Source organism: Rhinatrema bivittatum, chromosome 9, assembly GCF_901001135.1.
Source record: "Rhinatrema bivittatum chromosome 9, aRhiBiv1.1, whole genome shotgun sequence".
Lineage (NCBI taxonomy): Eukaryota > Metazoa > Chordata > Amphibia > Gymnophiona > Rhinatrematidae > Rhinatrema > Rhinatrema bivittatum.
In genome coordinates this window covers 18128187-18135141 of record NC_042623.1, presented here as the reverse complement: position 1 = coordinate 18135141, position 6955 = coordinate 18128187, and positions in this window count along the sequence as shown.

Below are 6955 nucleotides of genomic sequence, written 5' to 3'. Positions count from 1 at the left end.
GCTGGTGCCGCCGGGCGTACAGGCCTGTGCTCTGATCTGCACACAAAACTGTCGGGAAGAAATCAGAGCCAGAAAAAACCCAAACATTTCGGACTCAAGAGAATGTCTCCAATGTCCTCCTCTGCTCCAGTGCTTCTGTTCCAAAGTTGCAATGGCTCTTGGTTTCCCCCTTATTCCCTAGAACAGGCTCTAAAGCAGCCAAAGAACCAAGAGTTCGATTATTCAGTTTGGCCTTGAAGAGGGACGCCGAAATCTGCAGTGCAGAAAACTGGAAAATCCTTAAGGTCCCTCAGATAATTTTCTGATGCCTTCTTTTATTTAAAAAAAAAAAAAAAAATGAGTGCATCGAAATAGAGACAGGAAACAACAGCTCACAACAATTTCTAATAGCGGCAAACTCCCATGATGCATTTCAGGCGATGAGGTTATGGGAGACACAAATCGTATCGAAGTAAGCGATATGGAAGTAGTTTACATTTTCTCTGCGGGTTTTCCATATATCCTGAGATAATACAAAACTCCATTTGCAGAGTTACATTGCCAACTAGTGCCTGGCAGACATTCTGTGCCTTTGTAGAAATGCCCCCAGTGCCCTGGGGGAGAACTGAACTTTTAAATGCAAATTAGACCAGCATGGCTTGGGTCAGACGTGGGCAGACTATGACCCCTGACAGTGAGATCATGCCTCATCCAAATGGAAGTGTCATGGGCAGGCCGGATGTGATTGCAACTTCTCACCATTAGACCTTCCAGCACTTTCTTTTCAACTCCGGCCTGCCCTCTGCCCTCCCCCACCCGCGACACCTCATCTATCCGCCATCCTGGCCAGACACTTAATGTGGCCCTCAAAGGTTTGTGCACCACTGGTTTAGGCAATGATTAAAACAGCAGAGAAAATAACTAGAAAAATGCCAGGGCAAACCAAGATCCATTTTAGAGGCTCACCACAGTATGCAAGATAGTAACATGGATTTCATTGAGGCCCTTTGAATATACACCTTCAGACTTAATCACCTCCAAAGAGTTCAAGAACTGTCACTCGATTCTCTACCAAGCATGAAAAAATAATGACCATTAAATAAAACCTGCCTCCAGCACAGGAGAATGAGGTGGCCCAAGAAGCTTTACAATATATAATAACATGGGACCTCTCCCACCTATGCTGGTCTAGCTGAGGAAATCTCTTACTTGTCAGCCACACAACCTTGAACGCCTGCAGGAGATCCCTCCTTCTCAAAGTGGTGTTTTGTCATTTCCTCTTTCAGGCAGAAGAGCATAGACATTTCCATGCCTAAACCATCACTCGGAGCCTCTCTCCTCCACCCCACCAACCCAGTTCTTTTACCCAGCCTCTCCCCACCCGTCTTTTATCAGTGTCTATGCCATCTTGAATTCTGTCACAATTCTGGTCTCCACGAACTCTGCTGGCAAGTTATTTCAGGCGGCTACCACCCTCCCAGCCAAAAAAGCATTCTGAGCCTCCTTCCTTCCAACTTCAGATCATGATCTTTTTCCTGTGGAATATTATTACATCTTCCTGCACGTTATCGAAGCCTGTCTAACATTTGAAGGTTTCTATCATATCTCCCCTTTCCTCCAGCAAGTACATTTTGAGAGCTGTCTCAGCTAATCCTCTCGTTGAGATTCCTCGTTTGAATTACAATCAGTAGACCCACTTGTTGGAAAGACTAATCTTGGCCTGTGATTTCACTTCATTGATTTCCAGCTTGTGACTGTGGCAAACGGCATAACTCAGACTGGACCTAAGGAATATTCATCGTAAATTCTCCTGCCCTCATCACAGGGTGAACTTTCAGATTCTGTTTCAAGACGTTCATTGTTTTACGATTTTCTATTACGTCACAGAAGGAAACCTGGAATAGCACGGTGACCGATCACTTCTAGGAATGGCCACCTGTATAATTCTGAGCCCCAAAACAGTGGAGAAGCAAATCCGAGGTGGATCATCAGCTGAATATTCCGGTGACCCTGAAATCGGCATACACAAGCAGTCCATAAGACCTTTGAACTTCTGTTGGGGCTTGCCAGGAAACTTCCTAACTTGATGATATTGTGGCTGGATGTCTGCATTAAGCAGAATTTTCCTCCTACGTTCCTTTTACAGTAAGCATTGGTGCTAAATATACATTGACCCCACTACCCCTCACTTGCAGTTCTACAGCAGAATGGAAATAAATAATGACCGTGTTACTCATCAGAAATCTTTGCATAATCACTGCAGAGAAATGCTCCTTGGCTATTCCCAAGAAAACTATGTGTTCTTGAGAGGCGACGACAGATGTGCCTGCATTTCTCCAAAAATAGAAACATAAGTGGGAGAGCAAAGGCAGCGTCGGTGCAATGTCAGGCAGGCAAGTAGGCCTGTTCCCCGGCGGATGGGAGAAAATGGTAATGCTGGCCATGGAGGGGGCCAGTGCAACCCCAGGCTTGAGATCTGCTTTCACCTCCCGGCATGCGTGGACTTGGGAGTTTTGATGTCCCCAGACTTTTTATCAGCTTAATCATGGTAAAAATGAAGTCGGCTGGAAGGAGTGTGTGTCACTGTTAAGGAGCTCACAGTAGAGAAGGAAGGTAGCCACACCAGTAGTCATCAGATGCAAAAGAAGAAGGTGTAGTCGAAATATTTCAGGATCCTTAAAAAACAATTTTTATTTTATATTAGAAAAAAAGCAAAAACTGCCTATCACACAGTATCCAAGTAGCAAACGCTGACTGTCCAGTTTTTCCATATTGACCTCTACCCTCCTTCTCTACCTCAACCCCGGCACTCTCCTCTCTCCTTTGCCCCGCTCTCCCTGTGAATCCCACGACTGCAGCTTTCTTCCTCTGTGCTGGTAGCAGGGAAGGCAGCAGACATGTGTTTTCATAGGATTGTTCTGGGAGGCGTAGTGGTGCTGGTGTCATAATGATAGTTGACTTTAATTATCAGAATCTCATGGGGAGAGCCTACGAGCCTGAACGTTAGGGGAGTTGGAAGTCAAGGCTGAAAGTTTACCCAGGGAGCATAATACCCTTACCCTGGCCCTGCCCATAGCATAAGGTCCTTGACACTGTTCTCATATGCACATAAGATTTTCCATACTGGGTCAGGCCAAAGGTCCACCAAGCCCAGTTTCTTGTCTCAAACAGTGGCCAATCCAGGTCACAAGTACTCATGTTGGTCCACATGGACAAGAAGGAGTAAAGCATCTCATGCCACGCTTCCATGGGCTCATGTGGGCAGGAAGAAGGCAGAAGCATGCCTATGATGGCCAATTTGGGCCGGAAGGAGGAAAAAGTGACATCTGGCTGCCCTCTCTTCTACCAGCTCAGAGGAAGAAAGCTGCCGTCGTGGGCCAACCTCATCAGATTCACAGTGAGAGCGGGGGCGAAGGGAAGGAGGAGAGTGAAGATGGCAAAAAATAAAAGTTCACAAAAACGTGTCCCAGGTAGGGCCCCTTAAGTGGTTAAAGCAGCCTGCAGGCATGAAGCGCCGACTTTGCAGGGCAGACGCTCAGCTAATCCGAGTGCCCTAATCCCGTGATGACTTCTTGTTTTTCCTGCATCCCAGAGTACGACGTAAACACATAAGATGGTGTGCACTGCACTGCTCTCTTATCCCGGGCTTTCACACTTAATTAGCAGAGGCTGCTTACTCACGTGACTCTCCTTAGGTAACTCGGCAGTCATCCCTGAGCTATGCGATAATTCTCTCCCAGTCACTGATGTCACCACATGGTGCCCCAGCACCTGCTTGTGTGAAAACAGCTCAGTTGGGGATTAGATATCTTTCCTCGGTGAGAGGCAGAGATTTCTATTCTGAAATCAGGCCACCAGCTGCCATGTCACATCCAACAACAGAGAGGGGGGGGAGAGGCCTGCACTCAGAGTCTACGCAAGCCCTAATGGACGCTTAGGCATCAAAAGGGAGGAATACACAGAAGGGCCAAAGACGCCGAAGATGTGGCCACGAGGTTTAAAAGAGCAAAGTGCCTGGGCACTGAACCCACGGCGCCACGTTCCTGACGCCTGCTTTTAGGGAAGAGCCCAGAGCTCCTCTCGGGAAGCGTCCGCCATCCTGTCTTCTCCTGCGGCTTAAAATACAGTCAGCAGCATCGTTTGGCAACCGTGGAAGGTCAGAGAAATCCCTTGAATGTTGGGAATGGCTCTGCTGACGGGAGGGGGGGCTGACGGGCAGTCCTCGGCAGGGCCCGGGAGCCAGGGAGGAGAAAGAACAGCAGCACCCCACCCCCCTCCAGCCTTTTACTGTGCGTTTTGTGTTTTTAATGCGCACCACTTGGATAATCTTTTTACGGGCGACATAGTAAATCTAAATAAATACGGTAAATAAAAAAATGTGCCACTGGGAATCATCGGTCACCCTCAGAGCTCCATATTCAGCCTCTGTGAGGCTCGGCCGGATAAACGTAGCCCGTTTATTCAGCGCCACTGAATTCATTCAGCTATCTTACAGTTAGCCGGATAAGTTTAGGACAGATGTACGGGCCGACCAGAGTTAGCGGATACATTATCCAGCTAACCCAACCCCTCCCACTAATGCCCCTGCACGCTCCTACCTTACCCCGTTAACTTATTATCCGACTAGAATGTAGCCAGTTAATTGCCCAGATCTTCATTTCGCTGGATAACTTCCCACCTCTCAGAGTTTAAGCTCCTCTTTAACTAGGGGAGGGGGTGTCCAACTCCAGTCCAAGAGGTCAGAAACGTGTCTGCTATTCAGGATGGTGCCACGGATGGGAAACGTGCTTACTGCACATCCGAGAATAAAGCTTTATGATGACCATGATCACGATGGGCCCTGCTGGAGACCCCGCTCCAGTCCTCAGTCCCCCCTGTACCCGAGTCTTCAGTCGTAAGCGATTAGGGACACAGCGGCGGCAGAGCTCACAGCCCTCCACGAGGGAACGAATCCCAACCACTGCCGAATGCCGGTTTCCGAAGGGACCCAGCAGACATCATTGCATGGGAAGGGAATGGAGTAAAAAAAAAAGCGTGGTTGAGAGTGAATTGCACATGGCACTGGTTCCGATTGGACTGGAAGCTCAAAGAGGAAGAGGAAATGGTTAGGGTGCATTTAAAAAAAAAAAAAAAAAAAAAAAAAAATATATATATATATATATATATATAATAATAATACTTTCAGCAAAACTCAGCAACGCGACATTTCTGGACGCTCTGTGCGGGGAAACTTATTCCCCACCTCCACGCTTTGCCAGCTACACTGGCTCCCAATTCAATCAAGGATCCTCTATAAGATCGCAGGCGGTGGACATCCTGCCCTCGGATGAATGCGCTTTTACATATTCACAACCGCACACGTGCATCGCGCTCCTGGCTAGGAGGACCGCCCCGGCTTCGCTTGTCGGTGACGAGAGAGCCCTGCGTTTTTCAACGCCTGCTTTGGTTTTGTGGCGTCCTCTTCCCAACGAGCCGCGTGGCAACATTCACAGCAAAGCTGAATACTCATCCCTTTCGCTCAGAATATTCATGGTGCGTTGGGCTTCCTGAGTTTTTTTGAGCTCTCTTGCTACGTCTTGGCGTGGCCGTATGTCGTCCGTAGATTCCCATGAAAGGGACGCCTACCGTTTCCGTTCTTTGCTGGTCACCAAGTCCTTTTATTGATTTTGCTTCTCAGACACGAATGACCTCCACCTAGCCAGGTGTGCGCAATTGCATTCAGTTTGAAAGCACTGCCGGATACCCAGCTCAGCTCAGCTAGGCTATTAATTTAGTCTCCAGCACTTAAATGGCGCGGCCGAGTCCACGCTGAATTTATTTAAGACAAGAGATTGTCGGCAGATAAAGGCCACTTGGTCCACCCAATATACCCACCGGGGCTCAATCTGTACTGTTCTCCCTCCCTCCCTCCTCCTGCCGGGAAGGACCCCTTCGTATCTGCCCCCTGCGCGCCTCAATGCCGCCACTGTTTCGACTCCTAGAACCTCCACTGGTGCCCCTCCTCCACCTCAGTGAAAACATAGTTTGAGCTTCCCTTCCTTCTGTATCACTTGATGATCCTTTGCCCCTGAGCCTCTTCTATTGAAGCCTGCGAGATACTCGAATGCTTGTATCATCTCACCCCGTCCCTTTTCTTCCAGGGAGGGCGTCTTTCGCCCCCCTTCCATCTCTCCACCTATGGCTTCTAGTGCAGGCTATGCACCATTTTAGGGGTTGCTTCTTCGAATTACCCCCGTCTTATTAATGTCCTGGTCGTAGATGTAGTCTGCAGAACTGTGCGCGGTACTCCAGGTGCGGGTCTCATCAGAGACCTGTAAAGAGGTAATATTACTTCCATCACTATAAGAACCCAAGTATATACTATTACCTTTCCCAAATGCTTTCTCACCCTGATTGGTTACCCTTGAGGTCATCTGAGATAATGACCCCTGGATTTTTTTTTTTCCTGGTAGTTTCTCCCCTCCAAAAAGGGTATTTGGCCCTTGGATATCTGCACCCCCAAATGCCTGATTTCGCATTGTTTTTTGCTATTAAAGCTCACTTTTCCAACCCTTGACCATCGGCACGGCTAATCTGTTGTTCACATTATCTGCAGACAGGCACTGCCTTCCCTTCTAACCTTTCCCCAGTGTAAAGTTACCCCTGTTATTATTATTATTATTTCAGGACATGCAGGTTATATAACACCAGGGCGCTGCACAACAAAGTCACCACTACAAATGGGGGGTCCATATTAATTCCAAACATTTCAGTTTGCGTCTTTGCTTCTCCGTGGCTCTCTCTGCAAGAGTAACGGGCTTTTACCGCAGGTTCGATGGGGGCCGGTTCCGTTCTACTCCAGTGCAGATGTTTGCAATTAGCAGTGCCACGATAACCAATCTCCGTTTGCTTTACTGAGCTCCGGCATTAAGGGGGGAGGGGGGGGAGGGGGGGGGACGGACACCGGTAGAGATTCACGTGCACCAGCGACAGGACC